The sequence below is a fragment of the Pseudophryne corroboree genome, chromosome 3 (assembly GCF_028390025.1).
Source record: "Pseudophryne corroboree isolate aPseCor3 chromosome 3, aPseCor3.hap2, whole genome shotgun sequence".
Lineage (NCBI taxonomy): Eukaryota > Metazoa > Chordata > Amphibia > Anura > Myobatrachidae > Pseudophryne > Pseudophryne corroboree.
Window position 1 is genome coordinate 159,847,476 of NC_086446.1, and position 22,903 is coordinate 159,870,378.

General features: G+C 45.4%; 1 long non-coding RNA gene across 2 annotated transcripts in view; it reads right to left on the reverse strand.

Moving 5' to 3' along the window:
• Nucleotides 1–22,903, reverse strand: part of LOC135054993 (uncharacterized) — an 84,032-nt gene that overhangs the window by 9,803 nt on the left and 51,326 nt on the right. For both annotated transcript variants that reach the window (XR_010243610.1, XR_010243609.1), the window contains one exon: nt 1,588–1,648. This is a non-coding gene — a long non-coding RNA (uncharacterized LOC135054993). The remainder of the gene's footprint in view (nt 1–1,587; nt 1,649–22,903) is intronic.

Below are 22,903 nucleotides of genomic sequence, written 5' to 3' on the forward strand. Positions count from 1 at the left end.
CCACTGAATCTCTATTCATCAGGTCATCAACAGATTGCCTTAAGTATTGCGTCTCCTCATTTTGGGATAATTTATTCGAAATATTTTAAATCATCCCTTTTAATGAATCTAACCACACTGGTTCAGATGTGTACTATCCTGAGTACACGGCAGTGTGATCCCCCAGATAAATGTGAAAGAAAACACACACACACACACACACACACACACACACACACACACAGGAAATAGGTTAAAACCACAGTTAACCCACACAGAGCCCTCCTAGGGAGACACCTGGTATAATGGAGCTAGCTACACAGCGCCCCTATAGCTAAATAATACATTTAGCTGGGTCGCAACTAAGTACCCTTAACAGGGCATAGTACACAAATATTGCGCCTCCCCTTGCTATGACCCCCTGGTACCGCAGAGGTGTTCTGGAGTCCTTGTGGAGGAGCTGCGCTTCCCTGCCAGTCTGCCTGTGTATAGCTGCAGAGGGAAAATGGCGCTGGTGAGCTGCTGGATCTGCTCAGAGTAAAGCCCCGCCCCCTTAATGGCGTGCGGTCTTCCCGGGTTTTTTATACTGGCTGAGGTCATTATTCTGTTCTACAGTGGGTTAAAACCCCTGTAGTGCATTGCCAGTGTGGGTATATTTAGTGGCTTCAGCTCACCCCTCACAGCGGTCACTACAGTGTCTCTGAAGCCTGGAGCGAAGCCTGCATGTCAGCGCTGCGCTCCTACCCTTGTGCCGCCAATACAGCCGGTGACCCGCTAACTGGGACACCGGCCACCTACTCTCCACTCTTCTGACTTCTGGCTCTGTTAGGTGTGGCGGCGTGCTGTGGGTCTGTACGTTCGCCGTTGTGGGGCTTGCGAATATGACCCTCAGGAGCTCAGTGCCCTGTCAGCGGGGAACGGGAGCATTACCCTTGGGAGGTTGCCCCCCCCCCCAAGTCCCACGAAGCAGGCAGTCTGGTGCCAATCAGACATGCCTGAAAACTATAGAAAATAAAATAAATGTAGAAAACTCTTCAGGAGCTTCCCAAGCGTGACCGGCTCCCCATGGCACATTTTCTAAACGGAGTCTGGTAGGAGGGGCATAGAGGGAGGAGCCAGCCCACACTATCAATTTCTCAAAAAAGTGCCCATGTCTCCCAGAGGACCCGTCTATACCCCATGGTACTAATATGGACCCCAGTATCCTCTAGGACGTAAGAGTAGTAACACGGGTCGAGCATTTCCACCCAGGTATGTACAAGGGTTTAACTCAGGACCTACCCGGGCCGCGGTGCAGTGTAAGCCGGATCGATGTGACTCGGGACCCATTTACAGGATAGGTAGAGATGGCTCTAGGAGATGATCTCATCTCCAAGCGCTGGCACTGCACACAAGCACTGACATCATCGACCAAGCAATAAACCTGGTCCTGCCACCAGTTTAAAAGGGGTCTCAGATGGCTCACATCCGTTTTGGAGCAATCTACAGAATCCCTGGTGCGACCTGGCAATGTAGTCTGAAAAGGGTGTTACTAAATTCAACACTGATATTTGAAAAATTGCATTTGTTTAATGACCACAGTCACACTACTATTGCACTGTGCCTTACCATATTCCTGGCTGTACTGTCCACCATCATATCCGTGCCTGTTATGCGTTTCTTTTTTTCCCTGTTTATACAGAAGGAAGTATTGAAATGATTACAGTGTACAATGGCAGCAGAGCAGGAGTATGCAATGGAGGCTATAAAGCTGACAATTTAATACAAAAAAATGTGTATATATATATATATACACAGGTTGAGTATCCCTTATCCAAAATGCTTGGGACCAGAGGTATTTTGGATATCGGATTTTTCCGTATTTTGGAATAATTGCATACCATAATGAGATATCATGGTGATGGGACCTAAATCTAAGCACAGAATACATTTATGTTTCATATACACCTTATACACACAGCCTGAAGGTCATTTTAGCCAATATTTTTTATAACTTTGTGCATTAAACAAAGTGTGTGTACATTCACACAATTCATTTATGTTTCATATACACCTTATACAAACAGCCTGAAGGTCATTTAATAAAATATTTTTAATAACTTTGAGTATTAAACAAAGTTTGTGTACATTGGAGGTCATTCCGAGTTGTTCGCTCGCAAGGCGATTTTAGCAGAGTTGCTCACGCTAAGCCGCCGCCTACTGGGAGTGAATCTTAGCATCTTAAAATTGCGAACGAAGTAATCGCAATATTGCGATTACACACCTCGTAGCAGTTTCTGAGTAGCTTCAGACTTACTCGGCATCTGCGATCAGTTCAGTGCTTGTCGTTCCTGGTTTGACGTCACAAACACTCCCAGCGTTCGCCCAGACACTCCTCCGTTTCGCCGGCCACTCCTGCGTTTTTTCCGGAAACGGTAGCGTTTTTTCCCACACGCCCATAAAACGGCCTGTTTCTGCCCAGTAACACCCATTTCCTGTCAATCACATTACGATCGCCAGAACGATGAAAAAGCCGTGAGTAAAATTACTAAGTGCATAGCAAATTTACTTGGCGCAGTCGCAGTGCGGACATTGCGCATGCACATTAAGCGGAAAATCGCTGCGATGCGAAGATTTTTACCGAGCGAACAACTCGGAATGAGGGCCCTTAAGCCATCAGAAAACAAAGGTTTCACTATCACACTCTCACTCAAAAAAGTCCGTATTTCGGAATATTCCGTATTTCGGAATATTTGGATATGGGATACTCAACCTGTATATGTATATATATATATATACACACAGTGTGTAGAAGGCGGCACTCAAAGGACTTCCAACAAGAGAGTAAATGACTACTGAGTCTGGTCTTGCGTTCGACGTTTCGGTGTCACCACCTTTATCAAGAACTCAGGTAAAGGTGGCGACACCGAAACGTTGAATGTAAGACCAGACTCAGTAGTAATTTATTCTCTTGTTGGAAGTCCTTTGAGTGCCGCCTTCTATACACTGCATATATGGGGATCATCTGGACCGGGATGGCACCAGGACAAGTAGTGATTTTAAGCATTTGAGTGCCGGCAATACTGTTTGTGTGTATATATATATATATATATATATATATATATAGATCTGTGGACGTCCGCACTAGTCCGTATATCAGTAATACAGCCAGGTTGTGCTCAACTCAATTTCCAATATGCAGTCATTTGGGAAAGAGGGCACTCACCATTATGTAAAAAGACATCAGAAGGTAATTTATTATAGAGGCATTGGCCCTCATTCCGAGTTGTTCGCTCGCTAGCTGCTTTTAGCAGCATTACACACGCTATGCCGCCGCCCTCTGGGAGTGTATCTTAGCATAGCAGAATTGCGAACGAAAGATTAGCAGATTTGCGAATAGAAAATTCTTAGCAGTTTCTGAGTAGCTCCAGACTTACTCAGTCATTGCGATCAGTTCAGTCAGTTTCGTTCCTGGTTTGACGTCACAAACACACCCAGCGTTCGCCCAGACACTCCCCCGTTTCTTCAGACACTCCTGCGTTTTTCCCAGAATGCCAGCGTTTTTTCGCACACTCCCATAAAACGGGCAGTTTCCGCCCAGAAACACCCACTTCCTGTCAATCACACTCCGATCACCAGAACGATGAAAAATCCTCGTTATGCCGTGTTTAAAATACCTAACTTTTGAGTAAAATAACTAAGTGCATGCGCTCTGCGAACCTTGCGCATGCGCAGTAAGCGACTAATCGCAATATAGCGAAACTCGGCAATGAGCGAACAACTCGGAATGAGGGCCATAGTCAGGTCGATCAAAGCAAGACACATGCTGCTCCTGGTGTCTTGCTTCTTACATTACCTAATGATGTCTTGATAAAGATCGCTGGATTTGATCGAAACGTCAACCTGACTATGCCTCTATAATAAATGACCTTCTGATGTCTTTTTACATAATGGTGAGTGCCCTCTTTCCCAAATGACTATATATATATATATATATATATATATATATATATATATACACATACACACACTGCTCAAAAAAATAAAGGGAACACTAAAATAACACATCCTAGATCTGAATGAATAAAATATTCTTATTAAATACTTTCTTCTTTACATAGTGGAATGTGCTGACAGCAAAATCACACAAAAATTATCAATGGAAATCAAATTTATTAACCCATGGAGGTCTGGATTTGGAGTCACACTTAAAATTAAAGTGGAAAAACACATTACAGGCTGATCCAACTTTGATGTAATATCCTTAAAACAAGTCAAAATGAGGCTCAGTAGTGTGTGTGTGGCCTCCACGTGCCTGTATCACTTCCCTACAACGCATGGGCATGCTCCTGATGAGGTGGCGGATGGTCTCCTGAGGGATCTCCTCCCAGACCTGGACTAAAGCATCCGCCAACTCCTGGACAGTCTGTGGTGCAACGTGGCGTTGGTGGATGGAGCGAGACGTGATGTCCCAGATGTGCTCAATTGGATTCATGTCTGGGGAACGGGCGGGCCAGTCCATAACATCAATGCCTTCGTCTTGCAGGAACTGCTGACACACTCCAGCCACATGAGGTCTAGCATTGTCTTGCATTAGGAGGAACCCAGGGCCAACTGCACCAGCATATGGTCTCACAAGGGGTCTGAGGATCTCATCTCGGTACCTAATGGCAGTCAGGCTACCTCTGGCGAGCACATGGAGGGCTGTGCGGCCCCCCCAAAGAAATGCCACCCCACACCATTACTGACCCACTGCCAATCCAGTCATGCAGGAGGATGTTGCAGGCAGCAGAACGTTCTCCTTGGCGTCTCCAGACTCTGTCACGTCTGTCACATGTGCTCGGTGAGAACCTGCTTTCATCTGTGAAGAGCACAGGGCGCCAGTGGCGAATTTGCCAATCTTGGTGTTCTCTGGCAAATGCCAAACGTCCTGCATGGTGTTGGGCTGTAAGCACAACCCCCACCTGTGGACGTCGAGCCCTCATACCACCCTCATGGAGTCTGTTTCTGATCGTTTGAGTAGACACATGCACATTTGTGGCTTGCTGGAGGTCATTTTGCAGGGCTCTGGTAGTGCTCCTCCTGTTCCTCCTTGCACAAAGGCGGAGGTAGCGGTCCTGCTGCTGGGTTGTTGCCCTCCTACGGCCTCCTCCACGTCTCCTGATGTACTGGCCTGTCTCCTGGTAGCGCCTCCATGCTCTGGACACTACGCTGACAGACACCGCAAAACCGCTATCTTTGATCTTTAAGGATTCAGTTATATCAGGTATGGTTCCCAAAGACTGGCGTATAGCGGAAGTAGTGCCTATATTCAAAAAGGGAAGTAAAGCTGAACCAGGTAATTATAGACCAGTTAGTCTTACATTTATAGTGGGGAAAGTATTGGAAGGTATTCTAAGAGATAGTATTCAGAAGTTCCTTGAAACCAATAAGGTCATTAAAAGGAATCAACATGGGTTTATGATGGACAGATCCTGTCAAACCAACTTACTTGGCTTTTATGAAACAGTAAGCGCAAACCTAGATCAGGGTAAAGACGTGGATGTAATCTTTTTAGACTTTGCCAAAGCGTTTGATACTGTACCACACATGAGACTTATCTACAAGCTACAAGAATCAGGGCTAGGAAGCACAATATGCACTTGGGTAAAAAACTGGTTAGATAATAGGAAGCAGCGCGTTGTGGTTAATGGATCTTTTTCAACTTGGACTGAAGTGCTAAGTAGCGTGCCGCAAGGCTCAGTATTAGGACCGCTATTGTTCAATATTTTCATTAACAACCTAACAGAAGGTCTAGAGAGCATGGTGTCAAGTTTTGCAGATGATACCAAATTGTGTAAGGCTATAAATACAGAGGAGGATGCCGAGTCTCTTCAGAACGACTTAGTTAAATTAGAAGCATGGGCAGCCAAATGGAGAATGCGCTTCAACACAGACAAGTGTAAGGTAATGCACTGTGGTAACAAGAACATAAATTACACCTACCTACTAAATGGGGTAAAATTAGGGGATTCTGTACTGGAAAAGGACTTAGGTGTCCTCATAGATAGCAAGCTAAGCAGTAGTACCCAAACTAGGACTGCAGCAAAGAAGGCTAATAAGATATTAGCATGCATAAAACGGGGTATTGATGCTAGGGACGAGAGTATTATACTCCCGTTATATAAATCACTAGTGAGGCCACACCTTGAATACTGTGTACAATTCTGGGCACCGTACTACAAAAAGGATATCCTGGAGCTTGAAAAGGTACAGAGGAGGGCGACCAAACTAATTAAGGGCATGGAGACGATGGAATACAAGGAAAGGCTTGAAAGACTAGGCATGTTTACATTGGAAAAGCGGAGACTAAGAGGGGATATGATCAACATCTACAAATATATAAGGGGACAATACACAGAGCTTGCGCGGGACCTGTTTTTGGTTAGATCAACACAGAAGACTCGTGGACACTCGCTCAGGTTAGAGGAGATTCCGCACAATACGGCGTAAAGGCTTTTTCACGGTAAGGACAATACATGTTTGGAATTCCCTGCCCGAGGGAGTTGTAATGACGGAATCTGTCAACACCTTTAAGAATGGGTTAGATAAATTCCTAATGGATAAGGATATCCAGGGGTATGGTGCATAGTCATGCATTATAGTTACTATAAATAGGGATAAAATGTAACGGCTGACAGCAGCATCAGTCAGAAATTTGAGTCAAATCATCATGCATAGGAGACCACAAATAGGTTGAACTCGATGGACAATTGTCTTTTTTCAACCTCAGATACTATGTTACTATGTTACAGCAAACCTTCTTGCCACAGCTCGCATTGATGTGCCATCCTGGATGAGCTGCACTACCTGAGCCACTTGTGTGGATTGTAGACTCCGTCTCATGCTACCACTAGAGTGAAAGCACCGCCAGCTCTCAAAAGTGACCAAAACATCAGCCAGAAAGCATAGGAGCTGAGAAGTGGTCTGTGGTCACCACCTGCAGAACAACTCCTTTATTGGGGGTGTCTTGCTAATTGCCTATAATTTCCACCTGTTGTCTATTCCATTTGCAAAACAGCATGTGAAATTGATTGTCAATCAGTGTTGCTTCCTAAGTGGACAGTTTGCTTTCACAGAAGTGTGATTGACTTGGAGATACATTGTGTTGTTTAAGTGTTCCCTTTATTTTTTTGAGCAGTATATATATATATATATTGTGACAAGAACACTGGGATAGTGTTTGAGGGCAGGTATGTTTGTCCCAGGCAAAAGAAAGGTAAAAAATACCCTGGGGTATTCGGGCGCTGTGAGATGAGGAGCTCAGCTAAGCGGCAGCCAATGTTTAAGAGGGAAGTCACTCCCAATATACATACAATTACAAAAAAGAGAAGGAGGCTGCGCTTTGAGAGGAAATTAACAATATCCACTATAATGTGTAAAATTAATAACAATTTATTAAAAACACTACCTAATTAAAAAAACAGTATTATTATGTGCAATTATATTATACCATATGCATGCTTTAGAAATATAAATTTTTACCCAAAATGTTAATTCCGGACATGTGTCATATAAGCTCTGGAGGATCCGTTCCAAATATTGCCCATAGATGGTATATATCCAGTGATTTTCCACTATATAAGTCCCATTTAGATGGTACCAGGAGAGTCATTTGTAATTTCCATAGACCGCTAGAGGATTTTGGATGGAATAAATGTCCCAAAAAGTTGTGGGTACCTCATGCAGTGCGGTGGTTGGATGGTGCCTCTCTGGGATTCCTCTGGGTAGCTGGAAAATGTTGTGGGCTGGTTCAGATCCAATTGGAGAGAGTCGTGCTCAGAGCATGCAGAAACCTGACGCGTTTCGCTGCGTATGCCTTGCAGCTTTTTCAAAGGTATACAATAATGCCTGGGTTTGGGCTTTATATACCCTAGACAAAATGGTGGCTTAATTGGCACCTGGATGCACATTTCCTGTTAATCATACACAACTCTGTTTACAATAACAAAAACAATTAAAATAGGTAGAGGAGACAGACCTACTTGTGGATAGAAGCTTCTAGTAGTATTATACTTTTATTTCTAATCCTAATAAATGTTTATTATACATCTAACTCATACTTAGAGATATGTTTTGTCCAATCAATACTTTTGCATATCAATATTTGGAACGGATCCTCCAGAGCTTATATGACACATGTCCGGAATTAACATTTTGGGTAAAAATTTATATTTCTAAAGCATGCATATGGTATAATATAATTGCACATAATAATACTGTTTTTTTAATTAGGTAGTGTTTTTAATAAATTGTTATTAATTTTACACATTATAGTGGATATTGTTCATTTCCTCTCAAAGCGCAGCCTCCTTCTCTTTTTTGTAAATGTTTGTCCCAGGTTCTTGTCTTACATGTTTTATAAAATGAAAACTTCTAGGAAAATGCTTTTGTTTTGTTAGAACCTTTTCAGTTTGCTGGAAAAGCTGGATAAGGGCCCTGAGAGAGAGATAGGGCAAGTTCCAGACATTGGGCCCAGTTTGGATCTTTGGCCTCACAGAGGGCTAATCAGGGCTTTCAGCTGTGCAAGAGCCTTATAGGGCTTCTAGCCTGATTAATGTGGGCAGACTGCCTGGGAAGACTGCAGGATCTCTGTGAGAGGAGCTTCCTGATACAAGTGAGCTATACAGTGTTTACTGGAGAACTCTGTGTTTTTGTTTAGTGATAGTTAGGAACATCTTGTGTTTAGTTAGTGCCGGACAGGCAAGGTATTTTCTTTTGGTGTTTGTTTTATTTTCTGTATAATAAAACTGGCTGTGGCCAGTTGCACCAGAAACTGGACTTGTGTGGTTCCTCAGCTGCTGCGTGCTGCCATTTACCCCAGGAAATGGCACCTTGTACCCTTACAGTGTTACAACTTGGTGGAGAATGCGAGCATGCCGTTCTGCGCATAAGTGATAGCAGCAGCTTTATGAGGCCTGTAGAAAACGGTGGTTTATTCAGATACAGCCCAGTGTGAAGTTACTGAGACTCGCCCTGAGGATTTGATATATGTCCTGGGTGAAAGCAGCTACAAAGCCGCCTAAAAGTCTGTCGACATGGAGGAACTGTTCAAAGCCTTACTGCAAGCTACAGCGGCTCAGCAGGAGGCCAACAGACAACAGCAGGTGGCAATGGAGGAAAATAGGAGACAGCAGCAGGTGGCTATTGACGAACTTTACAGGCAACAGCGTCAGGATAGAGAGGCCTTAACAGAAGTGGTGCAGAGCCTTGCGGCCCGGATTGGAGATATAACCATCAGTGCTCCGACCAGCTCTAGTTCTATACGGGCCAGTCACTTCCTCCAGAAAATGACAGAGGCTGATGATGTGGAGGCCTACCTGACCACGTTTGAAAGGACTGCCGAGCGTGAGAACTGGCCGAAAGCACAGTGGGCCAGTCTGCTGGCACCTTTTCTGTCAGGTGAGCCCCAAAAAGCGTACTTTGATTTAAGCCCTGCTGAGGCTCGGGACTATGATAAACTAAAGACTGAGATCCTGACCCGCCTGGGAGTCACGCTGTCAGTACGAGCACAATGGGTGCACCTTTGGGTGTACGCCATGGAGAAGCCTCCTTGCTCCCAGATGCATGACCTTATTCAGTTAACAAAAAAATTGTTACAGCCAGAGACATTAACTGGTCCCCAGATGGTTGAAAGAGTTGTCATGGACCGCTATTTGAGATCTTTGCCCATGGTCCTGCGCAAGTGGGTGAGCCATGGAAACCCGGATACTGCTGACCAATTAGTGGACATGGTAGAGAGGTATTTGGCGGCAGAGGAACTACTGATGACCACCCAGAAACCCATAGATCCTCGACAGCGCTCTTCAGTAAAGACTGGTAAGACTGTTCCGTGGGAAAACGTTGCTGGGCGGTTAAGAGAACGCAAGGCTGGAGAGACTGTAAACACTGGCCCTGGAGACAGGCCAATGGGGCTAGAATGGTCTATGCTGCCCAAACGGGTTGATGATCGTGTGGTTAAATGTTTTAGGTGTGGTATGCCAGGTCATGTTATTGCCAATTGCCCAGTCACGCAAGAACCCATGCAATGTGATGCTGCCTTTGAATGTCGCAGAATGTCTTTCTTTGCTAGGTTAGCCTGTACTGTGGTACCTTCACCTGAGCTGGAAAAACAAATGTGTGATGTGTTCTTAGAGGGTAACCGGGTAGAGGCCTTGCTAGATTCAGGAAGTTTAGTTACCCTCGTGAAAGTTGGGTTAGTGAACCCCTTAAAGGTCCAGCAAATACCTATTGGGGTAACTTGCATACATGGGGATACCCAACATTATGTCACTGCTGAAGTTAATATAGAAACTTGTTGTGGGTCAGCAATTGTTAAAGTAGGACTGGTCCCCACCTTGGTGCATGAGGCCATAATAGGGAGGGATTTTCCTCATTTTTGGAAACTGTGGGAATCACGGTTATCAACAGATGTGAGAAGTAAAGAGCCAGTTGATAATACCGGTGATTTTATGGATGTACGTGTGTCTTCGGAACTTTCTGACCCTTTGCCTTTTGCTAGTTTGGCTGGGGAAGTAACAGATGGGGAGTCCAGTGAGGACCCTCTTGCTGGGAACAGAGACATGGTAGTTAGAACTGAAAGAATGCCTGACCTGGAGGTAAAGAAGGATCTGTTCGCGTCTGAACAGTTAAAGGATCCTACCTTAATAAAGGCTAGAGAGAATGTTAAGGTTGTTAATGGGGAATCTGTGGTACCAGGTGACAGGGTTATGTATCCCCACATGGCCATCTGTAATGAGCTCTTGTACCACATTGTCAAAAGGGGTGAGGATGTGGTGGAACAGCTGGTAGTTCCCCAGCCTTATCGGAGAACTGTACTAGATTTAGCTCATAGTCACGTTACAGCAGGATATTTAGGGGCAGAAAAAACCACTGAAAGAGTTTTACAAAGGTTCTTTTGGCCAGGGGTTTATAAAGAAGTGTCTGAATATTGTTCTTCCTGTCCTGAATGCCAGTATCATGCCCCTAGACCCCATTTCAGGAGCCCACTAGTTCCCATGCCTATTATAGAGGTCCCGTTTGACAGAATAGCCATGGATCTCGTGGGGCCCTTGTTAAAGTCTGCTCGGGGCCATCAGTATATCCAGATAATTATGGACTATGCCACTCGATATCCTGAGGCTGTCCCTTTACGCACTATCACAACCAAGGCGATAGCTAGGGAGCTGGTGCAGGTTTTTAGTAGAGTGGGAATACCAAAAGAAATTTTGACTGACCAAGGTACTCCATTTATGTCAAGGATCATGAAAGAATTGTGCAAATTATTTAAGGTCACTCACCTCAGGACGTTCATCTACCATCCCCAAACTGACGGGTTGGTGGAAAGGTTTAATAAAACATTAAAAAGTATGTTAAAAAAGGTTGTTGATAGAGATGGGAAAAACTGGGGATTGTTTGTTGCCCTACTTGTTAATGGCCATCATAGAAGTTCCTCTATCCTCTACGGGGTTTTCTCCATTTGATTTGTTGTATGGTAGACACCCCAGAGGGCTGTTGGACATTGCCAAAGAGACATGGGAAGGACAGCCCACTCCTTATAGAAGCGTTATTGAACATGTAACACAAATGCAGGATAGGATTGCAGCCGTGGTACCTATTGTCAGAGAGCACCTGGAACAGGCCCAAAGTGCTCAACAGAGGGTATATAACCGGAGTGCCAAGATACAGGAATTTGCTCCTGGAGATAGAGTTCTTGTTTTGGTACCCACTGTGGAAAGCAAATTCCTAGCTAAATGGCAGGGTCCATTTGAGATTAGGGAAAAAGTGAATGAGGTTAATTACAAAGTATACCAACCGGGAAAGAGAAAACCCGAACAAATCTACCATGTTAACTTAATCAAATTCTGGAAAGATAGGTTGTCTCTGTCAGCGGAGCCTTGCCCTTCGGTGTCTTCACCTCGGTTGCTTCCCGCAGTAAAGGTGTCAGAGACATTATCAGCTGATCAGAACAATCAGGTTAAAGAATTTCTCATCCAAAATAGGGAGATATTTTCAGAGCTGCCTGGCTGAACGACCATAATAAAACATGACATTGTCACAGAACCAGGGGTCAGGGTCCATTTAAAACCATATAGGATTCCTGAAGCTCAGCGAGAAGCTGTCTCTAAAGAAGTTAAAACCATGTTAGAAATTGGAGTCATAGAGGAATCTAACAGTGAGTGGTCCAGTCCCATAGTTCTCATCCCAAAGCCCGACGGTAGCATACGCTTCTGTAATGACTTTCGTAAGTTAAATGAGGTGTCCAAGTTTGACGCATACCCCATGCCCCGTGTGGATGAGCTTATAGAAAGGCTAAGAACAGCCAGGTTTCTCACCACGTTTGACCTGACCAAAGGTTACTGGCAAATACCTTTATCTGATAGCGCAAAAGAAAAAACAGCCTTTTCGGTTCCGGAGGGGCTGTACCAGTATAAGATGTTACCCTTTGGGTTGCATGGGGCTCCAGCAACCTTTCAACGGGCGATGGATAACATTTTGAGGCCCCATAGAAAATATGCAGCTGCCTATTTGGATGATGTGGTAATTCACAGTACAGACTGGGGGTCCCATTTGGTTAAAGTACAAGCAGTACTGGACTCAATCAGAGAGGCAGGGTTAACTGCTAACCCAAAGAAGTGCTGCCTCGCAATGGAGGAGGTCAAACACTTGGGCTTCACCATTAGACAGAGGTCTGATTAGGCCGCAATTGAATAAAATTTATGCTATTCAAAACTGGCCTCGTCCAGTGAATAAAAAACAGGTAAGGGCTTTTTTTGGGGAATAACTGGGTACTATAGACGGTTTATTCCCAATTTTGTGACCACAGCAGTGCCGTTGTCAGACCTTACCAAAGGGAAGCAGTCAAATATGGTGAAATGGAAACCTGATGCAGAAAAAGCGTTCCAAGCGTTAAAAGTGGCTTTGTGTTCACAACCTGTATTGATAACACTAGATTTTTCAAAAGAATTTGTGGTACAGACAGATGCCTCAGAGGTAGGGATAGGGGCTGTGCTGTCCCAAACCAGAGATGGGGACGAACACCCTATCATTTATTTGAGTAGGAAACTCAATGAGCATGAAAAAAGGTATGCCATTGTGGAAAAGGAGGCTTTGGCCATTAAGTGGGCACTAGATACCTTGAGATATTACCTCTTGGGTAGACAATTCAGACTAGTGACAGATCATGCCCCTTTAAAATGGATGTATGTAAATAGAGGCAAGAATGCTCGTGTAACTAGGTGGTTTCTAGCATTGCAGGATTTTAAGTTTACTGTCGAACATAGACCAGGTACAAAATTGGCCAACGCAGATGCATTGTCCCGCATCTTCTGTTTGGGGGCTACAAGTGTTCCGGCCCCTAGGTCGAAACAGGGGAGGGGGATATGTGACAAGTACACTGGGATAGTGTTTGAGGGCAGGTATGTTTGTCCCAGGTTCTTGTCTTACATCTTTTAGAAAATGAAAACTTCTAGGAAAATGCTTTTGTTTTGTTAGAACCTTTTCAGTTTGCTGGAAAAGCTGGATAAGGGCCCTGAGAGAGAGATAGGGCAAGTTCCAGACATTGGGCCCAGTTCGGATCTTTGGCCTCACAGAGGGCTAATCAGGGCTTTCAGCTGTGCAAGAGCCTTATAGGGCTTCTAGCCTGATTAATGTGGGCAGACTGCCTGGGAAGACTGCAGGATCTCTGTGAGAGGAGCTTCCTGATACAAGTGAGCTATACAGTGTTTACTGGAGAACTCTGTGTTTTTGTTTAGTGATAGTTAGGAACATCTTGTGTTTAGTTAGTGCCGGACAGGCAAGGTATTTTGTTTTGGTGTTTGTTTTATTTCCTGTATAATAAAACTGGCTGTGGCCAGTTGCACCAGAAACTGGACTTGTGTGGTTCCTCAGCTGGTGCGTGCTGCCATTTACCCCAGGAAAAGGCACCTTGTACCCTTACAGTGTTACAATATATATATATATATATATATATATATATATATATATATAAAGGGATGAGATATAGCCCCCTCTGGTGTAGTATATTAGTACTCTGTGGTGATGCCCTTCACCCGTGTAAGAAAGAAAGAATCCCCTTATGCCAGGAGGATTACCTTAACCAGTGGTAAATACCACTCTTAGTCGCAGTTCAGTGCCTATTCCCAAAGACAATCGGCTACTGCAGGGATCAATTCCACTTCAAACGATTGTTTTCATAATGCATATATGCAGCATATACAATGAAAAGGATAGTTGCAATAGTGTAATATCATCAAACACTATTTATTAAAAAAAACAAGATTATAAAATGCGCGTACATTGAATAAAGTTAAAAACAGTTTATCTGAAATTGCAGGATTGGTTGTGGAGTCGGTCAAAGTCCTCTCAACATGTTTCGTCCCTTATTGCTCATAGCTGGACTTCATCAGGAGTTTTTTAGCCATGTCTGTACCCGACTGTGTATATATACCCTTTTAGTGGGTGGGCTTACCGCCCAAATTACTTAATTATTAGCTGACATGTGTAGTGGTCAAAACGGCGCGCTGCTATAGTAACCATTAATGCCGAGGGTTTGCAAACATTACCCCCGGTCCATATCGTCACTTCCCCTTCCTCCCGAACTCCGTCATGTATTGGACGGGGCAGAGGGAGAGATCGCGTCTCCTTGTTGTCAAGGAGACCGTGCCATGCGTCTCCCGGACTAGCATCACATGATGGATGGGGCGGATGGAGAGGCAGGGATCACGTCTCCTTGTCACCAAGGAAATCGCGCTCTGCCTCTCCTAGTTCACGTGTTATCCTGTTGCTTAGCAACGGATGTTTCACAGAGCAGAAATAAGACCTCAGTGGCTGCCAGATCAGAGATAAGACCTCAGTAGCTGCCTTCCCATACTGCACTAACATAATCGGTCACAGTGCCGTGTCAGTGATGTGTTAGGGAGTCAACCTCCGCGACCTGATCTATTCAATATTTGGATGTTCAAATTACAGTAATAGACAAAGCATCAACATACATTTTTTACAATATAGGGTTCACAGCGGAATTGAACGGATGGAGACATCAGATTTAGAAAGATATATGGAACTTAATTCCTTTTTCATACAAACTGACTCCACATCCAATCCTACAATTTCAGATAAGCTGTTTTTAACTTTATTGAATGTACGGGCATTTTATAATTTTTTTTTTTTTTTTTAATATATAGTGTTTGATGATATTAGACTATTGCATCTTTCCTTTTCATTGTATAAGCTGCACATACACATGATGAAAACAATCGTTTGAAGTGGAATAGATCCCTGCAGTAGCTGATTATATATATATATATATATATATATATATATATATATATATTTTGTGTCAAGGATCACAAACACGGGAACTCAGATGAACACTTTCGGTGTTTATTTTGAACAGCAGGTCACCACATTGCATATGGATTTAACTTGCTGTCGGTATTGCAGGCAGTAGCATGCAGGCACTCTCAGCATAGCAGACTCTTGATAGGCTCCAGTGGTCCCTAGTCTAATCCACACAACCCGGCCTATCACTTGGGTAGCTTTTCCACCGTCAAGAGCAAGGTGACTCTGCCCTGGAAACCCTTATATCAGAAAATCCCAGGTGCTGCTGATCACACTCCTGGGAGTCTGCTACTGCTTCTAAAACCTGGTCTGGATCCTCCACATTACTTTCACATGGAAAACTGCTGTCTCTGCCACACTCCTCCCCCCTTAGCTTCAACCACCCTGCTGAAGCTACACTAATTTTAGGCGAGCTCTCTGCCTCGTGCACCCCTACCTGTGTCATCCGCCCAGGTACACAGCCTTCCACCACCTTCCAGACGTCACCCACTCTTCTTCCTCCTCCCCTAGCTTCACCATAGGGTTGCTTGGAGGAACAGGACCTACAAACCTCCTGGAAAGGGCATCAGCATTGAGGTGCTGTGTCCCTGGACGATGCCTCACCTCAAACTTAAATGGCTGCAAAGCCAAAAACCAACGGGTCACACGAGCATTCACCTCTTTGTTTGTATACATCCACTGTAAGGGTGCATTGTCTGTGACCCAACAAAAATTCTCGTCCTAATAAATAATACCTTAATGACTCAACTGCCCATTTAATGGCAAAGCACTCCTGCTCTACAGTTGAGTACCTGCGCTCCCTGGGCAATAATTTACGGCTTAGGTAGAGGATGGGCTTCTCCTCTCCATCTACCTCTTGGGATAGGACTGCTCCTAATCGTGTCCCAGAGACATCCATTTGTAACACAAATTGCTTTTTAAAGTCAGGAGCTTGCAAGACAGGTTCAATACACAAAGCTTGTCTAAAATTTTGCCAAGCAGTTTCCACTGGTCCAGACCATGTTATCTTGTCTGGGAATTGTTTTTTTAAGACATACGGTTCGTGGAGCCGCTCTAGCGCATGCTTTAGCGGCGAAATCTTGAATGAACCTGTGATAATATCCGACCAAACCGAGAAATGTCCTAAGTTGTGATTTACATTTAGGCCTAGACCAGATGAGGACTGCTTCTACCTTACTAGGCTGAGGTTTAACCTGACCTCTGCCCACAATGTACCCCAAATACTTGGCCTCAATCATACCAACGGCACATTTCTCAGGGTCGGCGGTAAACCCGTGTGTCCGTAGAGACTGTAAAACGGCTTCTACCTTTGGTAGGTGTGACCCCCAGTCAGAGCTGAAAATAATAATGTCATCTTAATATCTAAATATGCAGTCGCATATTCCCTGTGGGGCCGCAGCAACTTATTCATAGCTCTCTGGAAGGTTACTGGGGCACCATGTAAACCAAATGGGAGCATTTTATATTGGAATAAGCCTTGTGGGGTAGAGAAGGCTGTTTTTGCCTTAGCAGCTTCTGTTAATGGAATCTGCCAATAACCTTTTGTCAAATCAAGTGTAGTGAGATATTGACTATTGGCTAAATTTTCTACCAACTCATAGGGTAAGAATCAAACCGGGACACTTGATTTAATTTATGGAAGTCATTGCAGAACCGTAATGCACCTGAAGGCTTCGGTACCAGGACAATTGGATTATTCCACTCACTGGTGGATTCCTCTATAACCCCTAGGCGTAACATCTCTTCCACCTCCTGCTTTACCGCTGCCCACTTCACTTCGGGTATGTGATATGGCCTCTGTTTAATGACCACCCCGAGTGGAGTCACAACATCATGTTGGATGATCTGTGTCTTTCCCAGAATGGCAGGAAACACATCTTGGTAGCGTTTCGCCAAGTTCACTTCCTGTTTCTGTTCAGGAGTAAGCGTGACTCCTGGCATTCTGAAATCTTTTTAGCTACCAAAGTGGGCCGATTAGCAATTTCCTTCCAGGGTTTTAACAGGTTTACATGGTAGACTTGTACCTCCCTCCTTCTACCCTCCTGTCAGACCCTGTAATTGACCGGTCCCACTGCCTCGATGATCTCATAAGGGCCCCGCCATTGTGCATACATCTTGCTTTCTGTAGTGGGCACCAGCACTAACACTTTGTCTCCCGGATTAAAGGACCGGTTGACTGAGGTGACGTCATACCTCTGTTTCTGACGTTGTTGTGCCCTTTCCATGTGTTCGTTCAGTAGTGGCGCAATCTGCCTTAGACGGCCGTATAACTGGGCCACAAACTGAACGACGTTAGGGTCCTGGCATGGTTCTTCCCACCCTTCTTTTAAGAGATCTAGAATTCCTCTGTCTCCCATAGAGGAGCTCAAAGGGACTAAACCCTGTAGAGGACTGTGGTACCTCTCAGACCGCAAACATCAAGTAAGGTAGGAGCAGATCCCAATCTCATTTTTCTTGTGACAGTGCCCTCTTTATCATTTGCTTAAGGGTTTTATTAAATCTTTCTAGCAGGCCATCTGTCTGCGGGTGGTACACCGAGGTGGTAATCCTGTTTACGTTTAGCAACCAGCATAAATCTTTCATGCATTTAGACACGAAAGGTGTACCTTGGTCCATTAAGACCTCTTTCGGTATTCCTAAACAGGTATACATGGTTAGTAGTTCCCTGGCAATAGTGCCAGATTTTATATTGCGCAGGGGTATAGCCTCTGGGTACCTAGTGGCATAATCAACTACCACCAATATGTATTGGTGCCCTCAAGCAGATTTTTCTACTGGCTCTATCAGATCCATACTAATCCGCTCAAAAGGTACAGAAATGATAGGGAGGGGTGCCAGTGGAGCTCTAAACACTGGCCGAGGGTCTGTCCTCTGGCAGACTGGGCATTCCTGACAATACCTCTTAACGGAAGCATAGATGCCGAGCCAAAAGAACCTTAACTGGATGCAATGGAGTGTTTTCTCCTTCCCTAGATGGCCACCCCGCAAATGCGTATGGGCAGCTTCTAACACCAACCGCTCCAGTTTTTGGCGAACCAAGAGCTGATCTACCTTTTTCCCTTGTAAAGTAACGACACGATATAGCAAATCATTTTTTAACACAAAATATGGTAAAGCATCAACTACCCTGCCGTTAACTACTTTAACAGTCTCAAAGGCATGTGCCAAATTGCTGTCATCGCGTTGATCTCTCCCAAAGTCCTGCAGTGATACCTTCTCACCAACTGGGTTCCAATGGGCCTCGGACTCAGTCTCTTGGGGTGGGCTGGGACTGGCAGCCTCTCTCCCAGATGCTAAACTTTGGTAGTCTCTGGTCTCTGGCTTCTGTTTTGGTGGTTGACGGTTTGTTGGTAGCATGCCAGGTAACCAGCTCCTGCAGCAATGGAAAGTCGGGATCAGCGGATACGGGGATCTGGAGGTCACCGCCGCTACCACCTTTAACGACCGACCTTGAACGTTCAGGCGTAAGTAGACACGTGGGCACTTCTCCACATCGCCATGGACGCACAACACCCTGACAGGAGGATGGACCTTGTCATCTCCCGGAGGAACCACATTGGCCGTGACAATGGTGAGCTCACTGCTGGTATCCACCAGGGCCCAAATCTCCCAGTTTTCCACCTGTACCTGCACCCGGAACAGGGAGGACTCTGCTTGGGACACCCCCGCCGCCATCATGCTGACCAACGGCTGAGCCATTTTCCCCGCACTGCAATCCATCAGCTCGCCCTGCCACACATGACCAGGCTCGCCGAGCTCAAAGCACACCAAGGGAGGCGGAGCCTTTGGTTTAACCACTGGGACCTGAGTTCTGGGTTTAGGTGGTAGCCGGTGTCCTGACCTGGCTTTACTCAGCTTTCCCAGCATCAGGTACCGCTCATTCACCACTACCAACTCATCAAATGTCTGGGGGTCAGCCTGAAGGGCGCACTGCTGCACCGAGTGGTCTAACACCTGCATAGCCTGGTCCAGTGCGACTACTTCCACAATCTGTACTGCAGAGTTTTTATCCAGTTGCAACCAGGCCCTTGCCAGTCGGGCCATTTTGGCCAGCTGAATCCTGGGAGGCTCAGAGCCCTCCAGCCGCCAATCATGGAATTCTTGGGCTTTGCTGGGCCCCTTCACTCCAATCCTATCCAGTGTAGCCTTTTTCAGGCCAGGATAGGAGCGTGCCTCAGCCACAGTCATGTCCACATACGCCTGCTGTGCCTCCCCTGTTAAACAGGGAGCCAGCCTATCCGACCATACCTCCACAGGCCATCCCAACCGCGTGGCCGTGCGCTCAAATGTGCAAAGGAATGCCTCTATATCATCCGCTGGGGTGAGCTTTAGTAGCCTTTCCCGCACTGGCTCAGATATTTTAAGCGCTTTTAACTCATCGCATAACATTTGAACTTGAGTTTGCTGTTTTTCAGCCTGGGTTCGTTGCCCCTCATGTAACATCTGAATCTGGGTTCCTTGCCCCTCATGTAACATTTGAATTTGAGTTTGCTGTCTTTCAGCCTGGGTTCGTTGCCCCTCATGTAACATCTGAATCTGGGTTCGTTGCCCCTCATGTAACATCTGAATCTGGGTTCGTTGCCCCTCATGTAACATCTGAATCTGGGTTCGTTGCCCCTCATGTAACATCTGAATCTGGGTTTGTTGCCCAGCTGCAATTTTAGCAAATTGTTTTAGTACCTCCTCCATATTGCCCTGCGTGGCCCCTTTAATGACAAATCTAGGAGGTTAAATATAATGTGCCAGGCTTATCTAACAGTCCAAGCCAACCCCCACCTGTTTTGCTGGCTATTTAACACATAACAGCAGTCTGCCTATAATGCTATGGTCCTTTAAGGCTGCCACTTGCACTGCATAACCAGAGAGGAAGAAAGGAAAAGGGAAAACTTGCAGTTTAAACACCAGTATGCTTACCATCAGTTTCTGCTGTACACCGTGTCCTTGTTCGCATTCTCCACCACTTGTGACAAGGATCACAAACACTGAGACTCAGATGAACACTTTCGGTGTTTATTTTGAACAGCAGGTCAGCACATAGCAAGTCACATCCATATGCAGTCGGTATTACAGGCAGCTGCATACAGACACTCTCAGCATAGCAGACTCTTCATAGGCTCCAGTGGTCCCTAGTCTAACCCACACAACCCGGCCTGGATACCCGTGCTTCAAGTATAATCACAAAGAGATGAAAAGCACTGGTATTTAAGCAAATTTAATACTGCTTTTAAAATCTCCACGAGAACAGACCAAAACAATAAACAGATTTTATTGTACGTGAATCTGTAGTCTGTGTCTTATTTTCTGGCCAATGGGATATACCTAAAGTCAACTGGTTAGTTTATCACAGAAGATCAGCAATTACACTTACAACAGGACATGCTCTGCCCGCTGCTGACAATCTTTGGGCCTAATTCAGTCCTGATCGCAGCAGCAAAATTGTTCTCCAATGGGCAAAACCATGCGCACTGCAGGTGGTGCAGATGTAACATGTGCAGAAAGAGTTAGATTTGGGTGGGTTATATTGTTTCTGTGCAGGGTAAATACTGGCTGCTTTATTTCTACACTGCAATTTAGATTTCAGTTTAAACACACCTCACCCAAATCTAACTCTCTCTGCACATGTTATATCTGCCCCACCTGCAGTGCACATGGGGGGGGTAATTCCAAGTTGATCGCAGCAGGAATTTTGTTAGCAGTTGGGCAAAACCATGTGCACTGCAGGGGAGGCAGATTTAACATGTGCAGAGAGAGTTAGATTTGGGTGGGGTGTGTTCAATCTGCAATCTAATTTGCAGTGTAAAAATAAAGCAGCCAGTATTTACCCTGCACAGAAATAAAATAACCCACCCAAATCTAACTCTTTCTGCAAATGTTATATCTGCCTCCCCCTGCAGTGCACATGGTTTTGCCCAACTGCTAACAAAATTCCTGCTGCGATCAACTTGGAATTACCCCCCATGGTTTGGCCCATTAGAGAACAATATTGCTGCTGCGATCAGGTCTGAATTAGGCCCTTTGTCAGGCCACACCTCCGGGCAGGCCTTCCCCAGTCTGATGCTATCAAAAGGCTGGCGCTGCACCGTCCTGCCTCTGATACTGCCCTGCTCAGTGCTGCAAATGGTGGGACGACAGTCCAAGCTCCACCTGCTGTATGTTAAATATGTCAGGTTTGCAGGGATAGGCTGACTCTAGGTCTCCTTGCTTAGATTCTCCCTCTCCTCAAGGCTCCTTCTTTGAGGTAAAAAGGTAAATATTTTTGCATAACACTTAAGGTCACTGGGAGAGCTGTCGGTACCCATTACACAGCAGATAAGCATTTGCTGACTATCCAGCTTCCTTTAATGCATTTAAAGGTGCATACACACGGTGAGATTCGGGCTAACCCCGATTCTCACTATGCGACAGGAGTTAGGTCGGCATCGCAAGCAAATAATGACTGTTTGCGATACTATGTGTTTTCTACGAGATAGTCAAAATTGACTTGCCTGCACAATCTATCTAGGCTTGCGTTGCCGACCGCGCGGGACCGCGCATCGGCATCGTATCGGGATCGCAAGGTGACTTTCACCTTGCGATCTGCACTAACTTTTCTTACGGTTTTGACTGTATAGTCAAAATCGTAAGAAAATATCTCACCGTGTGTACACACCATAAGAGTCAAAATATCTCTCCTATTACTCTCTGAGAGGTTTGGCAATGTTTAGTTCAAGTAACATGTTAACCTCTGATAATTGAGAAACTATCCTCTCCTGACTGGAAATAGGTTGGTTAAGTACTTATACATTCTTTCCAACTTTTAAAGAACAGAGGTCAGGACCCACGGCGACCTGGAAAGGGGGTGTGGCCTCGGGTTGGAGGGCATGGCTTCTGATCAGTGGATGGGGCCTCACAACGTGGACCCATTTTTCGTCATTTCGGGGGCGTGCCCAGCGCTTCCCGAGCAGCTGAGCAGCCCCCTGCTCACCTGCCAGCACTGAATAAATGCTCTCGACCCAGCACTGAATACACGTGCACGGCATCTATTCAGAGATCACTTGCTGCTTTGCAGAGCAGAGCAGCGGGTGATCAAAGGCTCCCCTAACTGCCACCCTCCCCCGCCTGCGTGTTACTGCGACCTGAGGGTGGGACATCGGGACACTTTCCAAATAGCGGGACTGTCCCGCTGGAATCGGAACAGTTGGGAGGTATAGCATATCTGAAATTTATATATATAAAAGACAAATACCACTGACTCATCACAATATATCATGAACCATAAGGCTGGACTTCCTTGCCAGTGGCAGTTGCAGAGCAGTCCATTATTTACATAGGTGAGCCACACCCAGCGATATTTCACAGTGTTTAGGGGTGGCAGTTGATCTGTTTCCCCTATTTGAATAATGGACTGCTCTGCAACCGCCACTGGCAAGGAAGTCCAGGAACAGAGTACTGTGTCCTCCCCCCTCCGCGACTTGGTATCGCCGGCACCATGCACTCTGTGAGGGGGAATTCACAATAATTACCTCACCCCTTTTAACCCCTTTGTGGGTGGAATTTTGAAAAATACCTTCTTAATGGGTGCCTACATCACAAAAGCAAGCTACTG